General features: G+C 34.5%; 1 protein-coding gene across 8 annotated transcripts in view; it reads left to right on the top strand.

Moving 5' to 3' along the window:
* The window catches only part of TANC2 (tetratricopeptide repeat, ankyrin repeat and coiled-coil containing 2), a 266,923-nt gene that overhangs the window by 46,184 nt on the left and 195,325 nt on the right, over positions 1 to 25,414 (top strand). Inside the window, exon 1 of one of the 8 annotated variants that reach the window (XM_081027321.1) lies at positions 7,699 to 7,764. The exons of the other annotated variants lie outside the window; for them this stretch is intronic. The gene's annotated coding sequence lies outside the window, so the exon portion shown is untranslated. Of the gene's footprint in view, positions 1 to 7,698; positions 7,765 to 25,414 lie in introns of those variants that run through there. 8 annotated transcript variants of the gene reach the window in all.

Raw genomic sequence — 25,414 nt, forward strand, 5'->3', positions numbered from 1 at the left:
AGTTCCTAGTCTCAGGGAGCTCAAAGTCTAATAGATGAGAGAGATTCCTAAAGCAACCTGGATAATACAATTGGAGGAAAGGCAGGGAGGAGAGAAGAATGCAAATTGAAGTCTGAAGGATAAGTATGCGTTAGGGGTCCACATAGAGAAAATAGTATTTGCCAGTAGATGAAGATAGGAGACTATATGTTGCATTCTAGCAACTGCAAAAATTTTCTATTCCTAGAACCTAGGGTGAATTAGAAAGTTGCTGAAAAGAATGGATTGTTAACCTTTATAGCAGGGTTTTAAGAAATATTTTAACATCTAAACTCAGTACCCTTGCCCTCAGATTTATTAAATTGGAAATTTCTAGAGGAAATAAGAACTTTATGTTAAAATTTAAATTTGATTAGGTCTTATATGGTCTTTTCCCTGTCAATTTTATTTGCTGTTGTAGCAGTTAGAATGGTGAGAATTACCAATGACCCAATTGAAAACGACTGAGATATGAAAGGGAATTACGTATAAGTTCACATAATGAAGAATTCCTGAGGTATGGTGATTATAGATAAGTTAATTCTGAAACTCATCATCATCATCATCAAGGACTCAATTTCTTTCCATCTTTCTGCTCTGTCACTTTCAGCATATTGGTTATTGTTCTCAGACTTGTCCTTACATAGTTGCAAAAGGACTGTCATACCTTCAACTTTTATATTCACACACAGCATTGTTCAAAGACTGCTAAACCAACTAGCCCTTTCTTGGGTACATTTTTAAGATTAAGGTAAACTTTTCTGAAAGCAAGTTTTCCCCCTTCCCCATTCACCTCAAATCCCACTGGCCAAATTATAGCACATAATTTTTCTTAAGCCAATTAATGGAATTGTAAATGTTGTTATGAAGATTCATTGACTAATTAAGTTTTCTCTCCTGAGACTAGGGCGAGAACCAGCTTCCCTTGAAGCAAATACCTAAAATAAAATCAGGGTACTGTAGTATGAAAGAAACGATTGGGTAGGCAGTCAGTGGAGTCTGCCACTTTGTTTTATTAAATTAGCTATAGGTTTGGTTTATTTATTTTTAAACTTAGCAGTCTTTCCCATACGAAGAGTTAGAGCCACATTTGTCTCCCAGTAGGAAAGACAGGACTGCCTCATGTTTGTCAGTAATAACTAATACTTTGCTATGAAGTTTCCAGGTGATACGGAGCTGTTATGGTGTGACTCAATCCTTTTGAGTCTTACCCATTTTGGAAATCTTTAAAGACTTGGTTTCTGACCTCCAAAACTGAGGACTGGGTCTTGAACCATAGAATTTTACTGTGTGAAAGGCCTTGTCTGGGAAAGAAACCAGCAGGTAATCCTAGAAGACAGATTTGGGTGATTATGCTTGAGCAGGGCGCTTCTTTTCTAGTCTAGAGTGGGAGGGGATGGGAGATTTGCTCTTACTTAATCTTTCTCCTGAATATATATATGTTTTTTGTTGTTGTTTTTATTATTTTTATTGGGGAACAGTGTGTTTTTCCAGGACCCATCAGCTCCAAGTCAAGTCGTTGTTTTCAATCTAGTCGTGGAGGGCACAGCTCGCACTGGCCCATGTGGGAATCGAACCGGGACCTGGGTGTTAGGAGCGCTGCGCTCTAACCAACAGAGCCAACCGGCTACCCCTAAATATATATTTTTAATGATATGAATCCGTTTTGTGTCAGTAAGGGGACAGGTTTTTCAAACTCAAATATTTGTAACGGTTTTATCTACTTTTTTGCTATCATTTCCCATCTTAACCACAAAAGACTTGGCTGCTTGAAAAAGGGGCTGTTCAGAGGGAGAAAGACAATGCTGAAGGAAAACATTTTAATTTTTTCTAAATTATACTTTGCTGTACTTTTTTGCTCTAAAAATGTATCTCATGCCTCATCCCATTACTTCTGATATTATTCACATGCTCATTGGTTAGTGCCATCATTTCTTTACTCAAAATATTGTATTATTTTGTTGTTCTTCTGTTTCCATCTTAAAGATCGATGGCCAGACTACTAGTAAATTGCCTCTCTGTTAACTTTCCAGTCACTTTATACATTGAGCTAAAGTACTATTAGATAATATTTAGATACATCTTTCTTCTCTCTGTATTGTATTTTCATTTCTGATGATACAGCAGTCACCTGCTATGGGCAGTAAAGTACTGAGGGATACAGTTTACTTAGAGATGTAAGACACAGTCCCTCCCAGATTATACACTATGGTATAAATAAACCAATGTTATTAAAATATACGATGATAAAAAAAATAAATAAAATAAAATATACGATGATAAATGTTAAGTTCTGCACAGAATACTATTGGAATAGTGTGTGTGTATGTGTGTGTATGTATACCTATATAATTCTAATACTATATTCCAATGCGCGCGCACACACACATGCGACTTCATCTCAGATTGGAGGAGTGGAACAATTCTTGGAGGAGGTAGTGACCATCATTGAGCCCAAATAGTAGTTAGCCAATGTGAGGAATGAGGAAAAGTAAGTTTCTGGCAGAGGATGCAGCAAGTCTAAAGGCATGGAGTTGGGAGGGAGCGCCACACATGGAGTGAACTACATATAGGCAGTTTGGGACTTTGGTTGGCTCTTGTTTCTAATATCTGCTTTTTTCTGTATGTCTATTTTATTTTCTGACCATACATACTAGTTTTTTCTGCTATTCAGTTCAAATAAATAGTGGAACATATCTACCAACAACACATGACTTTTCTATTTTAACAGTTCAGGCAACAAGAGGGGGATACTGACACAATTGTTTTGTTTTCAAATCCATGTGCTCGTGAGTAGGTTGACTCTGGCTTAACTTTGGTCTGGTATCCACCTTGGACAAACCAGTTATCCTTTGGACTAGGGTTTGAGTAAGGTTTGTGATCACTTCAGCGTGGGTGAGGTGTTTACCCTCTTGGAAATCAACTGTGGCAGAGGGAGAGAGTAAATTAGTAGATGGGGTGAAAGTTGGTAAAAGGCAGTTCCCAGAAAGGTGTGAGTCTGATGGTGGGCAGGCAAAACAACACAGGTCATCATTAGGAGCTGCTGCAGGTGAGAGACAATAGGGGTCTGAACTAAGGGTTGCAGGGGGGATGGAGAGATGTCAAGAAAGAATCAACTGAACTGGATTGATTTGGTTTGGGTCAAATGAAGGCGGAGTCATAGTCCTATTTACTCATTGATTCATTCACTCAACAAAAATATTTAGGGAGTGTTTACTATGTGCTAGATACAGTTATAGCTACTGGAGATATGGACTGTTCTAGATCAGTGCTGTAGATCAAGAATGCTATATCGATCATGTCCTAGTCATGTAGTAACTCACAGAACTGACTCAGTGACTACACCCATGTTTCTGGCGTAGGAGACAGGTGAATGGTTGGTGCTATTCATTTGAGGTTTGAAGGGAAATGTAATGAATTCCCTTTTGGTGATATTAATTTGGAGGTGATGGTAGGAAATCCAGGGGAAATTAGATATATGGGTTAAGGGCCCGGAGGAGAGGGTATGTAAGAGATCTAGAATTGGAAGTCATGACCACATAGTGGTGGTTGAAGTTTTAAAAACTTACTCTAAGGTAAAATTTACTGTGTGTATGCGTGTGTGTGTGTATGTACACAGTTCTGTGAATTTCAACACGTGTAGATGTAGCAGCTGCCACCCAATTAGTGTACATGATGGTACAGGCTACATTTTGATACCACTTTTTGGTCACAACTGTCTCCCACCCCTAATCCTGGAAACCAATTCTCTATCTCTGTGGTTTTTTTTTTTAATGTCATATAAATGGAATAATGCAGTATGTGACTTTTTAAGATTGGCTTCTTTTATTCTGCTTAAATGTCTTTGAGATTCATCCAAGTTGTTGGATCCAGCAGTAGTAGTTTGTTCTTTTTTATTGCCGTGTGATGGGCCATTGTATGGTTGTATTACAGTTTGTTTATTCATTCATCTACTAAAGAACATTTGGGTTGTTTCCAGTTTTTGGCAATTATGAATAGAGTACTATAAACAATCATGTACAGGTTTTTGTGTGAATGTAACTCCTCATTTATCTAGGGTCAGTGTCTAGGAGTGGGATTGTTGGATTATATGGTAGGTGCATGTTTAATTTTATAAGAAACTGCCAAGCAATTTTGCAGATTGGCTGTACCATTTTCATTCCCACCAACAAAGTATGAATTCCAAATGTTCCACATCCTTGCTAGCCCTTAATATTGTCAGTATATATATTTTTAAATTTTAGTCATTCTAATAAATGTGTAGTGGTTTCTCACTGTGATTCTAATTTGCATTTTTTCTAATAGCTAATGATGTTGAACATCTTTTCATGTGCTTATTTGCCTTTCATATATCCTCTATAGTGAAGTGTCTGTTCAGATCTTTTACCCATTTTTAAATTAGGTTGTATTCTTACTGTTGAATTTTAAGAATCCATTGTATATTCTAGATACAGGTCCATTGTTGGAATGTGATTTGCTTGTTTTGCTTATTCTCATTACAGTGGTTTTGGCAGAGCAAAAGTTTTAAATTTTAATGAAGTTCAGTTTATCTTTTTTTTAATGTATCATGCTTTTGGTATCATATCTAAAAACTCTTTCCTTGGGGTGGCCAGATGGCTCAGTTGATTAGAGCGTGAGCTCTCAACAACAAGGTTGCAGGTTCAATTCCCACATGGGATGGTGGGCTGCGCCCCCTGAAACTAGATTGAAAACGGCGACTGGACTTGGAGCTGAGGTGCGCCCTCCACAGCTAGATTGAAGGACAACAACTTGGAACTGATGGGCCTTGGGGAAACACACTGTTCCCAAATGTTCCCCAATAAAATTAATAAAATAAAATAAAAGTTCTTTGCCTAACCCAGGTCATAAAGAGTTCTCCCAGGTTTTTTTCTGAGTGTTTTATAGATTTAGATTTCTGATCCACTTTGAGTTTTTTAATATATGGTGTGAGGTAAAGGTTGATGTTTGTTTTTTGCATATGGATATAGTTATTCCAATACCATTGTTGAAAAGATTCTCCTTTAAATTGTTTTTGCACCATTGTCAAAAATCAGTTGGCCATATTTGTTTGGGTTTATTCTTTACTGTTTATTCTGTTCCTCTGATCTGTTTGTGTCTATTCGCCAATACCACACTGTCTTGATTACTGTAGCTTCATAGTAAGTCTTAAAACAGAGTAGTGTGATTCCTGCAACATTTTCAAAGTTGTTTTAGCAATTTTAGATCCTTTGCCTTTCTATATAAATTTTAGAATCTATATCTATTAAAAAAAACAACACTTCTGGGGTATTGGTTGGAATTGTAGATCAGTTGGAGTAGAATTGAAATCTTTTACCATGTTGGATCTTCCAGTGCACGAACATGTCATGTGTTTCCATTTATTTAAATCTTATTTGTTGTCTTTCATCAAAATTTTGTAGTTTCCAGCATACAAATGTATTTTACTAATTTATACCTACTGGGTTTCCCCGAAAATAAGACTGAGTCTTATATTAATTTTTACTCCAAAAGACGCATTAGGGCTTATGTTCAGGGGATGTCATCCTGAAAATTCATGCTCGGGCTTATTTTCTGGTTAGGTCTTATTTTCGAGGAAACACGGTATTTCCTTTTTAAAGCTACTGTTCATAGTATTTTTTTAATTTTGGTTTTTAATTGTGTATATGATTGATTTTTTAAAAAAAAATTTATTGAGGAATATTGGGGAACAGTGTGTTTTTCCAGGACCCATCAGCTCCAAGTCAAGTCTTTGTCCTTTAATGTAGGCGGTGGAGGGTGCAGCTCAGCTCCAAGTCCAGTCGCTAGTTTTCAGTCTAGTTGCAGGGGGCTCAGGCCACCATCCCATGCAAGAATCGAACAGACAACCTTATTGTTAAGAGCTCACGCTCTAACCAACTGAGCCGTCTGGCCGCTGCACCAGAAGCTCAGCGGCAGCTCAGCTCAAGTCATTGTCTTCAATCTACTAGTTGTGGAGGGTGTAGCTCACTGTCCCATGTGGGAATCGAACCAGCAGCCTTTGGAGTTAGGAGCACGGAGCTCCAACCACCTGAGCCACCCAGCCGGCCCTGAGAATGGGTGTTCTTGCCCCTTGTTGCTGAACTTAAGAGGGAATCATTCAGTCTTGGACCACCAAATATGATATTGGCTGTAGGTATTTTTTGAAGCTGTTATTGATCAAGTTGAGGTATTTTTCTTGTATTCCTAGTTTTTCTAGTTTTTATCATGAATGGATATTGAATTTTGTTAAATGCTTTTTCATATCAATGATATGATCATGTGATTTTTCTTCTTCGAATTATTAATATGTTGAATTATGCTGAGTGATTTCCAAATATTAAACTAGCTTAGCATTACCAGGATAAACTCCTCTTGGTCAGTGTGTGTGTGTGTGTGTGTGTGTGTGTGTGTGTGTGTATGTGTGTTTATGCTACTGGATTTGATTTGCCAGTATTTTGTTGAGGATTTTTGTTTCTGTGTTCATGAAGCCCATTGGTCTGTAGTTTTGGTTTTTTGTAATTATTTTTATCTAATTTGATATTAGAGTAATTTTGTCCTCTTAAAATAAGTTGGGAGTGTTTCCCTCTCTTCCTTTTTCTGGAAGAGATTGTGTAGAATTGGTGTGTTTTTTTTTTAAATATTTGGTAGTGGTATAATTCACCTATGAAACCATTTGGGCCTGGAGATTTCTTTTTTGTAAAGGTTTTTTTAACCAAAACTTAATTTTTTAATAGTTATAGGAATATTCAGATTACTCTTTAATCTCGGGTGAATTGTTATTTATTTATTTATTATTATTTATTTATTAAAAGGTGTGTTTAGAAGATGTTTTGCTACTGACCAGCGATGTGACCTTGAGAAAGATAGTTCAGCCTTAACCTCTGTGGTCTTTAATTTGTTCATCTGAAAAATTAGTTAGACTTGTCTTCTTTAAAATTCCTCACGGTTTTTAAATTCTGTAATTCTGGTAGGATAAGCATGTACATATGTTTTTGAAGTTTATGTGAAAGGATTGTGAGCCTCTGTTTCTTGTTTCACCTGTCAGTTTTTGAACATTGGTTTATTTAGATTCACATTGCCTTTTAATAGATCAGGTCTGTATTTTCTTCTTATAAGTGGATTATTTGTTGATGAAAAGGTGTGGTTAGAGACAAGCCTCTTTATGCATATGTACATGATATATTTATGGTATTTGAAAAATATTACTTTCATAAGCTATGCAAGAAGATGTAAGACATACATATGCTAGTTTTTAATGTTCTTGAAAAAAATTAAATTATCAGTTTAGAATTTATAAAATGCTAGAAATGAATTTCTCTTCTGGTAATTATCCTTCTGAATCTTCATAATTTGGTGGTTATTCTTGTGATTTAAAAGTCATTCATTTTGGGCTACTTAATAGAAATAATTTCTACATAAGTATTTTATGTAAAATTATTTTTTAAAAGGTGGCACACTGTCGTGCATCTTGCCCATTTGTTGGGTTAAAGCAAAGTGAAACTAGCATACAAATCTGCTGCTGAAGGAAATATTAAGTTGCAGGCTGCAGCTGGAGGATTTTACGTAGGCACCTGTGGGTTTGAGTGCGTTCAATATACAGACTGCAGTAGGAGGCTGGCACTGCCTCTGCTGACTCCAGTGCACTCCTTCACTGCTGTTCTGCTGATTTCTCCACTGTCCAGAAGACAAACAAAATGGTGCAGCACGTACAGGGCATGGGGAAAGAATAACCGTCAATATGACTCAAAGGTGGGTTTGCTGTACTGAATGCAGAGAAAATTGCTTAACGAGATTAAAAGCTTAGATATAGTTCAGTATGTCAGATATTTTTAGCTGTGTTAATATTTGATTATAGCCATTTAAGAATGAAAATGTGTAGTTTTGAAATCTGCATGCGCTCTATATCTAGAGGTTTCAGGTATATTGCATGTGTAGCATTAATAAATGCATGTATGGTAGCTTATGAACAGGTTTATATTTCTGCTAAATATGTATAATGTGTATATATACACACACATACATATACACGTAGGCTTTTTTCCTATTAATACTAGATTTTTAAAAAAGTAAGTCATTACAGATTTTATATTTTCTCTGTTGCAAATTTGTCGCAGCTCCTACCAATGTCTCTTTCTTTATATTGTTTATTCTATAATAGTAAGAGAGCATTAAGTGGAGCATTCTCTGGTGAGATGGAAAATAAGTAGAATGAACACTGGAGTTGGCACTTCATATTTTATTGATGACTATAATGCAGTGTGAGTTCGCATTGCACATAGTCATGATTTAAATGATTGCCTCTTCTGTGAAAGCAAAATATTTTTAAGAACGGCCATGTTGTAGACAGTGAGTATAAAATAAGGAGAGAAAGTAGGACAAGTAAAATTTCTCTGTTTTTGGTTTCTTGAGGAATGCTCAGCATTGACTCAAGGCATTGTCATTTTAGAATTACAGTATAAGAAACAATTGAACATCCAGTATAGATAAAAACATGGAGGTTCAGTTTCCCACCCCCTGCCGGAAGCACTTTACTTATGTACTCATGTGTTTTGGGTTTGTGTGGCAGCATATTACTGGGAACTGTCCACTTGAGACAAGATATATTTACTTAAGCCACACCCAACAGATTCAGCTTTTTAATGCATTCAGGCATCATTTTAATCCTGTGCTGATTTGTAACCATCCTATGTGGGATGCCTTTAAGTTGTAAAAACAAAGAAAATACTAGATGTACAGGTTCCAGCTTAATGTGTTTTGAATATCTTTGAGTTGCTGTATTAATAGCCCAGAAGAGCAATATTTAAGTTATGCAGCATTATTTCTAGGAGAGAGAGAGAGAGAATATATTTGTATGATTTCAGTACAAATGTACTGCAAGTATTCTGATCATATAGGTAACAATGCTGCTGGTATATAATTTTTTGGTTAGTATTGTGGGTGTTAAACTGGAGTGTGACATTTAGAGTTCAGATTGTCTCATTTGAGAAAATATTTGCCCAGGCATTTTTAATACTTCACTTAATTTTTCTGTGCTTTAAAATGTTTTGCAAAAGATTAAACCTGAGTTTAAAATCTATTTATAATGTTTTATTCTATGCTAATGATATGTTGTGTGTGATAAGAATGAACAACTGTACGGCTGTTTGCCCCTATGTTACGATACCTCACCCACTTTACTGTAGACAGAAATAATAATCGGCATTAGTCTCAGTAGTCTGCAAAGTGCTCGTAGTCTATATTTTCAAAAACTATTTCTTTTAGACAAAACAAATTCACTCTCTCTTCTCCCCCAAAAGAAAACATAACCTTCTCTTCTGTACTAGATTCCTTTACTTTTATTGAATAACACAAAAGAATGATGGGATTTTCATATGCCAAGTTTAGTGAAAATAAAGAGCTAACTATAGCTTGAAATATGCTATATTATTAGAATGTTTCATGTATCTAAAATGTTATATAATCCTGATGGAATGTTGCAGATGAAACAAAGAAATCTGATTGGTCCCTCACAAGACACAGCAGCCTTGAAATCCATTCTAACCAGAGGCTTCTACAGCAGCCTGGATGGTTAGTTGGCATTGTAGTAAAAAACATAAAAATGCCTTGGAGACGGGGAGGGGTTTGGAACAGAAAATGAAGTTGTTAAACCACTTCAGTAATCCTTATCTTTGAGCTGTTTATTTTCTTGCAGGTTTCTCCCACCCACTCTCCACCTGAGCCTCTTTCTCTTCTTTTTGCTTATTGTTACTTCAAGGGACTGTTATATTCTATTAGGTTAACAAACTTTCTAAATAGTATTATTAAATGAACTGCAAGAGTCTCTCTAAAATGAGTTTTATATTAACGATAGAATAGTTAATGAATAATACGATTTCAGGACATTTATTAAATATGGATAAGTGGGACTTGTTAGGGAGGGGGAGGATGTGATGGGAAAGAGTTCTGAAGAACAGGACAGTAATTGGAACTCTTTGGCCCTACCCTTCTCCATCATATTAAAATTGCATTAGATAATTTGTCATCTAAGACTTCAGTGGTGCTTGGTGAGGGCACACTGTTATTGACATTCAAACAGCAGCCTATTACAGGTCAAAACAGGTGGAGAATTGTTTGCTGTCTGCTAGCTATTAGAAACACCCTTGAGATGGGAGAACAATATATGTTAGCTTTTATTTATTTATTATTCTTGGCTAGATGGTCTGCTGGAATATAGTTGTAAATTACAGCATGCAACCCTTTTATCCTTTGACAGAAAATATTTAAAATACGCTTGTAGTTTATTCTATTAAAATTAGAAAATTCTTATATTTAACAGTAATAGGTCAACCTCATTTGTAGGATCGGGGGAGGGAAAGTTAATGTGAGCAGGAATGAACAGTTAAATAAAGAATATAAATTATATTGAAAGGAAGTAGAGAAGCATAAAAAAAGCATATTTAAAGAGTAATATATAATGTATATAAAGTATGATAAAAACAAACTATATCTTTTAGATTCCATTTCTGTGCTTATTTCCTAAATTATCCAATATGCTAATAGAGTCAGGCTGAAGGCAGCTGGCTGCTAGTGTTACAAGCTGAAAACAAAATGGCTGGCAAGGATTAATACTGTAAATTTGCGATAGAGAGCTGGATGCAATTAAGATATCTTTTGTTGAAGGAGAATATTACAAGTAAGTTGATGAGGGAATGACTGTTGTTCGAGATGCTTTTGACAATAAAGAAACATTATTTTATTAAAGAAAATGACAAATAACTCTATTACAGCATAAAATCAAGAGATTTTATGCTATAAATAGAGAGGAATTCGTTTTCAACTAAGCAATAAAAACCTCTTGTTAATATTCATTTAACCATTATTGTCTTTGTAATTCTAAGATCCAGTTTCTGAGAGTATTATTTATGAGTCTTTCAGATTAGCAGTGTGGTTAAGAGTAAAAGAAATTAAAAAATGAATGCATTAGAATGGGAGGAAATTTGGAGATAAGTTTCTGGGAGAATCTTTCAGATTAGCATTAAATTATTTATGAATCTTTTAGATTAGAATCTTGTAGAAGGATAGAAGAAATACAATAATAGGAAAATTTAGAGAAAAGAATGAAAATATAGTTTAGAAAAGTGACATCTGTTGGTTTGTATTAGTAAAGATTTTTCTCTGTATAACTATAAACTTTTCCACTGAGTTTTAGCGATTGTCGGAAGAGTAAATGACATTGAAATTGTTGGTAGGCTTGGATAGATTGAGAAATAGCCTCAGGAATTGTTAATTCCTTAGATTGAAGACAGCACATTACCTGTCACAGTGTCACGGCACGTAGTATAAGAGGGCAAACAGTGTAAAATTGCCATCTCCTCTTCTCCAGCACCTGGTATGACGTCCCAGCACTTAGTGGGCACCTAGTAACTGGTGAATGGATAATAGTAACAAGCACTTTATGTGTGTGTCAAAGACACACATACACACCTAGATACCTACATAATTATGTCCACTTAATTTTCACAACCTTATAGGATAAATTCAGTTATTTTACTTTATTCATTTAGTAGATAAAGAAATGGGCATAGAAAAAAAAAGTTTAATGACTTGACCAAAGTCATACAGTAAGTGTTGGAAGCAGGATTTGTACTTGTGTGGTTCGGAACATTTTCATCATCTCTTCCTCCAGTCAATTACTAAAGATTAAATGTGTTAGTATTTAACAGTATCATTAGCCCTCAGGAGCATACATTGTGTATATATAATCTGGTAGAAACTTCAGAGCAGAGAAAACCTTTCCGCTACATCTCTTCCAGAATTGCTTTAATTGATATGTTGTTTTCTAAAATCCTTTTTCTATCACTTAGCAATAACTGATGATCCATTATGGTGTAGATGTCAGTTCTAAGAGCTATTTAAAATCCCACAGCAAGTGTATTCAGGAAGCAGTTGGAAAACACATGGAACTTTCTATGCTCCCCAAAATGGCTGCTAGCATCTAATCAGTCATCAAGTCCAGTTGATTAAAACCTGAATATTTCTCAGCATTCTCTTCTCTTTTCCTCTTCTATTCTCGCTTCCTTATTTTAGGATTTCCTCTTTTGTCATTTAAATGACTATGTCTTCAGTCTCAGTACCCATTAGTCCATTCTGTATTTTACTGTAAGAATGAATTTTCATAAATGTAGATCCCCATAACTTTCAGAATAAAATGTGGCATGTCTTTTCACTAGTTCTCATTGCTATAATTATGTCCTAATGTAGATGCATACAGACATAGATAGTACACAGACTCACAAATTTTAGAATTTGGTAAAAAAAAAAAAATTGATGTTTGAATCTTTTTTTCAATCTTATCAGATTGAAAAATCACAATATAAATGTATCCATGAACAATTTTTAGTTTAGTATTGTGTGTGTGTTTAAAATTTACTAAGTGGTATCATTATCTCTGTATCATTCTTCATCTTGCTTATTTTGCTCTTGGTGTATATGGACTTGGTTTATTTCTTTTATATATTGTACAGTGTTCAATTTTATGAGCACATTTCTTCTATCCATTTCTTTCCTAATAGAAATTTGAGTTTATTTCAATGTTTGTTTTATTACAAATAACGCTGCATTGAATATCTTTACACACGTATAAGAATAAGAGTTTTTCTAGGGGCTGTACTTAGAAGTGCAATTGCCAGGATGTAGGTTATTTGCATTTTCATTTTTACTAGATAAAACTCTTACCAGTTTACACTGTACCAGTTTATACACTTCTTAGAAGTGTTGAGAGTTCCTGTCGTTCCATATCCTTGCCACATTTATATGGTCAGACTTCTTCATTTTCCCCAATCTAGTAGGTGAAAGGTAATATTCTATTGATTTAATTTGTTTCTCTAATTTCTAGTGAGGCTGAATATCTTTTCTTTGTTTATTGGCCTTTCAGAGTTCCTCTTTTGTTACTAGTCTCCTCATATCCTTTTTGCATTGTTTCTCTTGGATTATTTATCTCTTTCTTTTTGGTTTATGGATATCTTTTACAGGTTCTAGACAGGGTTCAGCAAACTGCTGCCCAGGTCAAATCCCTCCCTTTTGTGTGTGTGGCCTATGAGCTAAGGATAGTATTTACATTTATTTAAATGATTCAGAAAAAAGATTTAAAGAAGAATGAAATTTTACAGCATGTGAAAATCATGTGAAATTCAAATTTCATTGTCCGTAAATAAAGTTTTATTGGGACACTGTCACACTCATTTATTTACATATTGTCTGTGGCTGCTTTTGCACTACAGTGACAGAGTGTTACAACAGAGAACGCCTGGTATACAGAGCCTAAAATATTTATTCTCCTTATAGAAGTTAGTAGATCCTGTTCTAGATTGATCCTTAGTCTGTGACATTTATTGCAGATATCTTCTTTCAGTCTCGGTCCTGCCTTAAAACTTTGCTTTTGGTTGTCAGACTAAAACTCTATAAACTCCTGTTGAATAGAAGTTTAAAATTTTAATTTATTCATATTCATCTTTTTTCCTCATGTTTCACAAATACTTCCTTAGAGATTGCAAGTGCATTCTATATTTTCTTAAAGTGGTTAAAGTTTCATTTTTTACTTTCAGCTTTTTAGTATATTTTGTTTTTCTTTTTTCCCTTAATTTTTTGGTAGTGGGATTATGGTATGAGAAGGGGATCTAATTATTTTTTTCCAATATGAAGAAAGGCAATTTTCCTTATTTTTTGTTGAATAGCCTTCCTTTCTCTGGTGTTTCATAATACTACTTTCTCACATTCGAAGTTTTTTTATTTACATGAGAGTCCGTTTTCTGGGTTCTTAATTCAGTTCGTTCCTTATTGTTTGATTAGAGATTTCTATATTCTACTTGGTCTTAATGATTCCTATTATTCAACCACTTAGTCATTGTTGTATTCACATTTCCTAGTTTCTTAGGAGAAAAATATAAAATGGTAATAATCTAGTAAGAATCTTACTAATGACTGGTTTAAGGAAAGGAATATTGTTTTTGAATTTTGTATGTTACATATACCAAGGTCGTGTTGTTAGCTTTAGTAACATTTTTCCTTACAACATTTTGATCTTGAATTTTTATTTTCATTGCCATCATTATCACAATCAAATAATACAGTAAATATTAGATGCTAATAAGTGAATGTTATCATGCTAAGTACTTTAAAAAACACATTTATATATGTTCATATGTAAATATAAACGAGTAACAACAAATTATTTAGGCATATAGAATACACATAAAGTATAATTTATTTGAAAACTTTTCAGGCATATTTAGATAATAAGATTTTTTTGGCTTTTTAGTACTTAGGTTTCTCAATGTCGTTACATTTAAACATACTTATCAGTCACAGCAGAAAGATGTCTGCCTTTTTTTGGGCCTGAAATGGGGAGAGGGAGATTTAATTTTTAGTCTGTCAATAGGATATATTCTGTCTTTTCAGGGAGTAAAAGGAATGAATATAAGGGTTTATTTTATTGTGAACTATGTGACATAAAAAATTCTCTATTACTAGTACTTTTGAAACTTACCCACATATGTGAACTTTTAGACTTCAGATTTCTGTTTAGACATTCTGAGGGTAGAACTCAGCAACCGAAAGAAAGCCAATATTAAGAAAACAAAGGGAGGTCTAATTAGAAATGAGGTGGAAAAATAGAACCTTATAGACCATGTTAAGAATTTTTATCTATTTCAATGGGAGATCATTTAAACATTTTATTTTTATTTATTTACTTATTTTTTAAAGGAGGGCGCAGCTCAAAGTGGCCCATGCAGTGACTGAACCGGCAACCTTGGTGTTAGTAGCAACTCGCTCTAACCAACTGAGTTAACAGGCCGCCCAATTTAAACGTTTTAAACATCAAATGGGAAAGCTATTAGATTTGCATTTCTAAGTAATTACTCAGCTGCTTTGTGGATAAACACTTAGAAGACAATGGATATAGGAATGGATGTAGGTTGGAGATGGAGAGAGTTGGATAGATTGAAGAGAAATCAGTAATTGGTGATGAATTCATTGAGATGGGGAGTGCTGATAGAGTATGAGCGTTGAAGGGGTGAGGGGAAAGTTAAAATTTCTTGTTTGGTTATTTTAAGTTTGAGGTATATTTGAGACATTCAAGCAGAGATTTCAAAAAGGCAGTTGTTATGTAGATGGACCTTTCCAATTTTCACACAGATGAATAAAGAGCTCCCTAGTATAATAATGCATTTAAAAGTAAAACATAAATATTTGGGTAGAGAATTGAGAATAATTACAGAACTCCTATTTGAGAATGACTTATTTGGTTTTCAGAAAAAAGTCAAGTTATTAAGTAATTTCACTTCTGGCTGTTTATGTTTCCGTCCATCTAGTTTTAGATCTAGAATTGATGAGAAGCTAAACAGAGGGTAAGATTAAATGAGATTTTAAATTGAATCCTTGGTTAGAGTGGTATATTATTTTCTCCTTCCCAATCCTTCGTTTTCTATTCTCTATCTTAGTTAATGGCATTATAATCAGTCCAGTGAAATTCCCAAATCTGTATTTCTAAGACATCCAGAATTCCCTTCTTTGAATCATTTCACTCATGCAAATTAATTAATTCAACAGCTTTTTTTTTTTGAGCACCTACTATGTATCAGATACTGTTCTAGGCACAGAGGTAGAGCAGTGAATACAAAATATTTTGCCCTCATGGAACTTACATTCTAGTGGAGAAGATGGCCAAAATTAAAGTAAATAAGTAAAATATATAATATGTTGGTGATAGCTACTAAGGAGAAAAATGAAGCAGGGAAGGGAGAAAACACTGTGTCTATAAGTAAAGATGGGGTACAATTTTAGATAGGGTAGAGTGGGAAGGCATCATAGAGGAAACATTTAGGTAGCTACCTGAAGAAGACGAGGAACAAGCTCTACTGATATCTAATAGAAAAGTATTCTAGGCAGAGACCTTGATATGGGTACATTCTTGGAGTGGTTAGAAACAACTCTTTCAAATAGGTACAAAGTCTTTGTAGTTAGTTCTGTGTCCCAAGTAGTACATGAATCTACCCTCCTTTATTTTCAATGTTAGTGCACTTATTCAGGCTTTCCGTTCCTCTTGGGTGTATTGCAGTGATCTCTGCCTTTAGCCTATGACTCCACAGTGCCAACTCTGCCAAATTCATCTTTTGAGAACACTAGCCAGATCACGCAACTCCCCACACTCACAAAATAAAGCTCAAATTGATCATGAATACTGATTGTGCCTTTTGTGATTATGCCTCTGCCAACTTTTCTACTTTATATCCTGCCTTTTCTCCATGCTTTCTGTGCTCTATCCATACCAAACTCTTCGAATTTCTCTAAATGCGCCATGTTCTTTTATTCCTGTCTGTCTGTACAGATAACACCTGGTGCTGTTCCTGAACATCCCTTCTCACACTTTAGGAGGCGTGGCTTCCCTGACATCCAGGTTAATGAAAAGAGGCAGAGGTTATTCGAGTTTTCAGAATCATAGGAAACTACATCTAGATGGCATCGGTCATCTTGGTGGTGTAACTTCTCAAGCCTAGCTCAAAGAGTAAATTTAGAATAGTTAACTATAGGTTAAACCCTTCTCCACATTACACAATGTTATCTCAGTTTAGTTTACAAACCCCCCAAGTCACCAAAATAAAGCACAATCAGTGATAAACAGAAGAAAAAAGATCAGAGAGTGAATGTGTGAGTGTAACCTTTGTCCTCAATTTACACATCACATCCTTCTGTGCCATGAGGATCTTTTACCTACAGCATCTATTAGCAATGGGAAATTTCAGATCGATCTGGTTCATCACTATATCACAGCACCGTTTAACCTTTACTAACATTTCTAAACTTTGGCTGCATATTGTAATCATTTAGGGAGTTTTAAAGAAATATTCATGCCTGGGTCTCACTTGCATTGATTCTTTTTTAATTGATCTGGGGGATAGCTTCAGCATTAGGATTTTAAAAAATCCCTGGATTCCTAGATCAGTGTAATGTGCAGCCAAGATTGAGGCCCATATGTATTCTCCTCAGAATCCAGTTTCAACAGATAAGAATACCAAAAATAAATGAAGTAAGTATATGTGTATATATACATTTAATGTTGATATTTAATTATATTTCTAACTGTTGTAAGTTGCTATGTAGACGTTTTTTCACATTTCCAGCTTCATAGAACGTTAAAAACATAAATTGACAAACAAACTTAAAATTCCTTCTAGCTCTATTATTCTTTGAATCTGGGAATTGCTTATCTGTAGAGATATCTATGCGTACTAAGAAATTCCAGAGAAACACATAGAGGAAACTGTTAAATTAAGTTCAAAAATTTGAGCTATTCTGAGTACCCAATTTGAAGGGAAGAAGTTTGAAATCAGATTATTTCCAATTCGCCTTGGAATTTTTCATCTTTTTTTGTTCTCCTACAACCGTACTGTTAGATGTCTCTAACATATTGTGATATGTTTGTGTCTAGATGTGAAAATAAACTATATTCTCTTTTGCAAGGAGGTGCCTTGAAATGGTGGGAAAGAGAAGAGGCGTTAGAATCCCGCCTAGTTTCAGATCCTAGATCCTGCCCTCACTAATTCTGCGACTGTGGCCAAGTCTGCGTAAAGTCTCAACTCCTGATTCTTGATCTATTAAGAAGAAAAAGAATATTTATTTCGTAAGGTTTTATTGAGGACTGAATGACATAAATTCGTAACACATTTAGCGTAGTGCCTGACACATAGTAAAGAACCAAGTAGGTAATGGCTATTTTCATTAATGTTGGCACAGTCTAAGAAGCTAGAGCAAAAGAGTAAAGTTAGAATAGTTAACTATAGGTTAAAGCCTTCACTTTTCCTTTGCAGTTATGTAGGATATGTATATATGTATACATATTTAGTTTCATGCTACTGACAGTATCTTGAAATGATATGATGAGGATGGCAGTTTGCCTATGTGGTCTTCCTCCCCAACACCTATAACCCCAGTCTAAACATGAGAAAAAGATCAAACCCCTACTGAGGGACATTCCACAAAATTCCTTAAAACTGTCAAGGTCACCAAAAATGAAATCTGAGAAACTCATAGTTTAAAGAGCCCCCAAAAGACATGATAGCTAAATGTAATGTGGTATTGTGGAATGAAAAAAAGACATTAGAAAAAAACTAAGGAAATCTAAATAAAGGGTGGATTTCAGTTAATAATAATGTATCAATATTGACTCATTAGTTTTGACAAATAACTAGACTAAGATGGGAAACCAGGTTTGGGGATTATGGGATCTCCCTGTACTATCTTAGCAACTTTTCTGTAACTCTAAAACTATTCTAAAATAAAAAGTTTATTTAAAAAAAAACAATCAAAAATGTGTAATTGTAGACACATTTGTTTTTAACAGTCTATTAATTCAAGGCACTGTTAGGCTTGGCATTTTGTACATTCATTGTGTACTTTGAAGGCACAGTCATTCACTTTTAAAATACTGACATCATTTTGATTGCTCCATTTTGATTTAGCAAGTCTGTCTCGTTTCCCTGTTATTAGTCATCATTATTGATGCATAGCTGTATCATGAGAATCAAAACATTCTTTGTTTAGCAGAACTTTTCTTGAGCTACAGATAAGACTTTCTGGGACTTTTGGATGTCTTGGGCAAATACAAATTAACAACTCATCGTAGGGAAGTTATTTTTCTTTTTTAGACTTAGAGCATACAAGCTATGAAAACCTGTGAACTTGCCACTTTTATATTCTGAAAGCTTTGAAATACTCTAGTATACTTTTGAAAAGTATTAGCTATAGTACTGATGGCATTATGTTAATCAGCATATTTTATTTGGTGAGGGATGCTTCCTTTCTCCCTAGAGGAAGAGACATTGTAAAATTTTTCTTAAGAACTGAATCACTTCTAGGTGGGTCTGGGCTTACCTATGAAAATTCTTAATGACAAAGATCATTAGATTGATGTGAAGAATAAGGTCATAGTACCTTGGATTAATGCTGCTCATCTTTTTCTTAAATAATAGTTTGGATAAGTAAAGGAAAACACTGAAGTTTTTAAACTGTGTCTCAAACCACATCAACACTGCCTATTTTTTCCTTGAACTTGATTTGATTTGATAAACGCATTAGTTTTATAGCTGGCCCTTGGCAAAATGAATTTGAAAATTTTTTTTAAGACTGCCCACTTCATTCCAGATTTCAAGTTGACACTGAAAATACTCGATGAAAAAGCTTTCAAAGGCATACTTTGAACATTTTACAGTCCAGAGATAGTCATATAAATAATTAACTATTATACAGTGTGACAGTGCTGTAAAACAGATTTGTATAATGTGCTATGGAAGCACAGAAGAGGGAACAATTAATTCTTTCTGGCTGGCATCCAGAAAGTCTTTATAGAGAAGATAGGAAATGACATTCAAGTCATCTTTTGGTGAAACGATATTGTTGATGATGATGATAGATGAAGATTCCAGTTATCATTTAATAAGTGTTTACTTAGTGTCATATGGCATGCTGTGTTTTATGTACAATACTACATGTGTTTCCCACCCCAACTCCATAGGGTATTACTATGTCAACTTCACAGATAAGGAAACAGGTTCAGAGAATTGCATTTTCCTAAGGTCATATAAATAATAATAGTTCAAAGATTGTATCCAACTCAGCTCTGCTAAACTCCCAGCACTGTTAATATACATTGCATACAATTTCATTATATTGTCAAGTGAAGTAACTGCATTTTAGGTAGAGAAAACAGTATGAATAAATTGCAATTCCTTTTTGCATTACTGTAATGCATTTCCTCTTTGAATATCAAGTAGGTTGGTGGTGCCTTAGTATAGGGGAATGCATTATTCAGGATTTTATGGTTACAGGTAACGGAAAATTTGACTCACAATTGCTTATATCAGGGGTTAGCAAACTTTTTCTGTAAAGGGCCAGATAGTAAATATTTTAGGCTTTGTAGCCTGTATAGTCACAACTACTGAACTCTGTCATTGTAATGCAAAAGCAGCCATAGACTATATGTAAAGGAGTGATTATGACTGTATGCTAATAAAACTTTACTTATGGACACTGAAATTTGAATTTCATATAATTTTTATGTATCATAAAATATTGTTCTTTTAATTTCTTTTAAGTCATTTAAAAATGTAAACACCATTCTAGCTTACCGGCTGTCCAGAAATAGTTGGTAGGCCAGATTTGGCCTTTGGACAAATTCATGGATCTTTGGCTTATATGATGAAGAGGATTTATTGTATTATGTATCTGTAGTCCAGAGATAGGTAGTCTTTTTTAGTAATTCAGTGTGAACAAGGACCTTGGTATCTTCCATCTCTCTACCCTAATTTTCACAGTTAACTTTATCCTGTGGGTTATTCCCCTTGTGTTTACAAGATGGCAGCCAGAATATCCTGGGTCCTCATGGGTTGTTTTTCATGTCTAAGGAAAGACAAGACCCTTTTCAAATGCTTTTTCTAATGTCTCTTGATTTTCATCCCGTCAGGTTTCACCCCTACCGTTCCACAGGAGCCATGCTAAATCATCTACATGGACTAAGTTGAATGATCAAGTCTCAGTCTTTGTATTACTTGACCTATCAACATCTGATCTTTTTCATTCTATAAAACCCTTTTTTTTCTTGACTTCTGTACTTAGTTTTTTTCCTATTCTCCAGCCACTACTTCTTATTGTCTGCTGGTTTCTCCTCATACCCTCAGCCTCTACATGTTGGATTCAGCCCCAACATGTAGTCCTCTGACTTCTGTGGTCTATCTCTCTTTTTCTCTCTTATTTGTACTCTCTTCCTTGGGGATGTCATACAGTTTAAGTGTAATTTATGTACTTATGACATATGTATATCCATCTCTGCTTATTTGTCTAATAGGCATCCAAACTTAGTATGTCCAAAACTGAGCTCCAAATATTCTTCTTACCTTCAAACCTCTTCTCCCACAGCCTTTCCTATCTCAGTAAATTGCAGATGCATTATTTGGGCCCAAAATATTGGAATTATTCTTGGCTTCCTTCTTTATCTTTCTCTTTTGGTAGCAGATTCTCTCCATTGCACCTTCAGAATACATATAGAATCTGACCACCTCTACTACTACTCACTTAGTCAGCGTGTCCATCCTTCTTCTGGATTGTCACAATAGCCTCTTAATTGGTCTGTGTCTGCTTCAGCTCTTTTCAGTACCTGCCCCTCTCCCCACCCCTACCACCTTAATGATTTTTTTGTTACAGTAGGGAGCAGTGGAGTCTTGAAAAGCATGCAGATTTTTGAAAGCAGAAAATTTTAATTTTAGAATTGCTACTTTCTAGCAGTGTGATTTGGAGAAAGTCACTCCTCTGAATCTCAGTCTTACATTTAAACTGGGCATACTACTTGTTTCATAGAATTATTATTAGTATAAAATGAGATAATTTTGTAAAGACCTTACTGACACTGTACCCAGCAGAGAATAGATACTGAACAAATTGTGGTTTCTTTTCTTTTTTCTACCCCAAACAGATGAGCTGCTTTTCATCTTTTCTGGTTATCGGAGTGTGTATGTAGCCAGGGAACATCTTACGTATGTACCTCTTCATAAATGGTCCTTGGGTAATGAATAAATCTGGCTTATGTTCCTGGTCTTCTTTTTGCATTTTCTTTCAATTCCATTCATGTCCTCCAGTTGATGTCTGCCCTTGTTGGCATTAAGCATATACAGTTCTTGTATATGCTTCATTAAATGTATACTATTCGTAACTGAATAGTAAAAAGGACCAGAACTCATACCTGAATAGTAAAACTTTAGTCTGTGTGTACTGTATTCCATACAGTTTTAATACCTTCCACCTCTCCTATTAGGGTTATATATTTTAAGTTTCTACAGGAGGATTGAAGACAACCCACTTAAAATTTTTAACTCATGGAATCTAATATTTATTCTAGCTCATTATTTAGCTGAGAACACTAAAGATGGGCTTGGGAACTGCCAAATTCAGGGTCACTTAAGTTGTTTATTTTTCAACTATAATAGTTTGAGCCTGAGTTGAGGAGAATAATCATTTAACATATCTCCTACTTGCAGGAAAGAGAACATTTTTCTTGGAATTGTTTAGGCACTTTATTATTAACTTTCCCTAACTTAAATTCCTTCATAGGAAATCACTTAAGTACTGAATATTCTTTATATGGTTGGTATTTCTTTACTAGGAGTGTTTTAGTGCTTTAATACATCTGAGTTGAAAACTCTATGAGGTAAATTCTCCTGTGACATTTTCACCTTTGAAATAATGGGAATAGGAAATCTATTAACAGTGTTTCTCAGTTAAAGGTATATTGTTTTATATTACTTGCTGGATTTAACTCAATATGCTGATGAAAAACAAATGTTCTCTGATGATTATCTCAAATCCAGGAAACCTCAACTCTGATTTGAAAAGCTAGCACTTGAGTTGGACAGTCAGGTCTTTTTTATTCCTGTACCTGTTAACATCAGTGGGTTTTCCTCTGTAAAGTTCACAATACATTTGAAGTAGGTCTTTAACTCAAGTTTGGAGAGTAAATTTGAACTTCACAGACATAGATAGCCCTGTTCTACCTTCTTTACTCTGGGATGATGTAATTAGTATTATGCAAATAACTTGACTTGCTTGATGACTGAAGGTCTTCTGTTTTGTCTATGGATGTAAGTATTATATGTGGGAGGTCTTATCTGTCCTGAAGGACTTGTGTGTTAAGCAAAGCAAAAACATGTAAAGTACTGTACATCATTGCTGTCTTACTATTTTGGATAATGGGATTCATTAGTTCCATAAGCGTACTACAAACTTTTAAAGAGGTTGAAAGTTTTTTTCTACACCATCTTGGGGCCTTGGTGAGTTTACTATTTTTTAAATAACTTTAAGTGTTTACTTTTACCTGAGAGTAAATCTCAACTCTTATGATTAGTCTCCATTGGGGTAAAATACAGTTAAGGTTTCAGTCTTGGAGGAGTGCATCGCTCAAATTTACTGCAACGTATTTCTGGTTGTCATTGGCTTGCTGACTCAAAACTGCATTGCATCTTAAGCCATTTCCTGCCTGTATTTTTCCTGTGGCTTGTTTTATTGATACTCAGACATTTCGAAGATCATACAAATTTAATGTTATTTTAAGGCTTGTTTTTATTTTTCTCCTTTTATTGTTTAGAACGACAGTGTTGGTAAGGGGAGATGTCTGTTTAATTTGTGTTACTTCTCACATACTCCAAGGGCTTGTTTTGATGCTAAAAAAGAGAATTTGGTACATATATGAGTTATTTTATCAGAAAAATGAAAATTTAAAGCATGCCTGAATAGCACTTTTGCTCATTGCAATTGATTACCATGTAAAGGAGGATACTTGCATGAAAAAATTAAGTGATCACTAGGATTTAAAATTGACTAGGGTGATGTTTACACATCCTGATAACCTGATATATAAGATGCCGTAGATTTCTGGTATTGTTTTCTATTTTGATAAATAGAAATTTATTAATAAATTTATTCATTAAATCTGTATTTCATAATAATTTCGGACTTCATAATACTTTTTCTTTTTTTTCTCATCTGTTGAAAGGCCTGTGTTGTTTGACCTGCAGAATTTCCCAGTTTGAATTTTGTTGATTGTGCACTCAGGAACAATTCAACATTTTTGTCTGCTCTTTGTTTTTCCTGAAAACTGACAGCTAGATTCAGAGGTTTGACCAGACTAATGTTTGATTGCTTTGGCAAAACTGTAATTGTTGTGGTCCTGTCCTCAGGAGGCATATAGTGTCTGGTTTTTACTCTTGTTTGATGTTATTGGCTACTGATGCTTGGGGCCTGTAGAGCTATTAATTCATTACAAGTTGTGAAATGGTGCTATTCTGATTCTATCTTGTTTCTCATTTATTATCTGAAATAATTTTATAAGATCTCTTTTATGTACTCTTTGGCTACTAGTATAGTTTATATAGGAAATGTAGGATGAATTGCTTAATTCTTTTATTTCTCCAGTTTTGAAGATAATGACCTGGGTCCCTGTTAATCTCAGAAGGTAACCAGTTAGTGTGGTGCTGGTGTTATGATCTCACGGCAGTGAGAGCTTCTTCACTGAGTCTTTTCGATGAGAGCCTAGTTGTACATTATCTTTGATAGCTTCCTTACTGTTAATGTGTCAGTATATTCTAGGTTTATCTAGTACATTTCCTTTGCTAAACCAGTTAGTTGTCTAAGAAATCTTGGTTTATTTTAATGGAGAATAGCATTTCAGAATCATAGTTTGGGTTCGAGGGATGGTCATGGCAACTCGGTGAGGCACTGTGTCTGGGCATTTTCAGTGGACAGAGCTAGAACATACCTGTGACTTACATGATTCTACTGGTGTTTCCATTATGGAGTCCATGCTACAGAGTTTTTATTTAACTTCTTCTGTTATTATTTCTGTAGTTCCTTTCTTCTACATTGAGAACTCTGGTTCTCGAGAAGATGATAGCATTAGAGTATACCATTACTCATTTGCTTTATCCCTGTTTATAAACATTACCGCTACCAATTTTGATTACTGAAATCAGTTAAATTTTTTTCGTTCATTTATGCTTTCTCCGTTTCTTCCCTCATTTGTTTATGGTTGTACTGTATCTATTACACTGTCAGAATTTATAGCCATTATATACTATGATCTCTCCATTAAAAAAAAAACAACCATTTGGAGTCTTAATTTTACAAACAATTGTATAGTATATTTAATGCTCATCACTAGTCCTTATTTTGATGTTTCTCTAGTCACTTTGGTTGCCTAAAGTTAGTTCTGTATTAGAGCTAGGAAGGGATTATTTTTTCCTCTTTCTTTAAAGTATAGTAATTTTAGTAGAAAATGCCTTGGTACATTGATTTAAGTTAATTATCTGAAATACACATGGTGCTCTTATAATATGTAGTTTCAAATATCCTTTATGTATCTATATCTATATCTACATATATACACTAGTATATGTGAGTGAGTATGTATACATGTACTTCACCGACATATACATATAATGTTGACATATACATATAATGTCGACATATACGTATAATATGTATGTACATATTATACATACATGCACAGTTTTTTCTGGAAAGCCTTTTTAAATTATAGTTTTCAGTATTCTGTTCTCTAATTTGGATTTTCTGCTTTAGGGACTCCTATTATTATCCTTATGCTGGATCTTCTTTGCCTGTCTCTGATACTTGTTACCTTCTTGCAAATCCTCTTTAATCTTCTTTTTAAAAAATTTCTTAAAGATTTTCATCCTTTTACCTTCTATTTCTTTTAAGATATTTTGTTATGTTTATTAGCTCTTGTGTTTCTTATAGTTTAGTCTTTGATACTGAAATGATTTTTGTTTTCTTATTCTTTCTTGGTTTCTATCTCATATCT

Source organism: Rhinolophus hipposideros (assembly GCF_964194185.1).
Source record: "Rhinolophus hipposideros genome assembly, chromosome: 20".
Classification (NCBI taxonomy): domain Eukaryota; kingdom Metazoa; phylum Chordata; class Mammalia; order Chiroptera; family Rhinolophidae; genus Rhinolophus; species Rhinolophus hipposideros.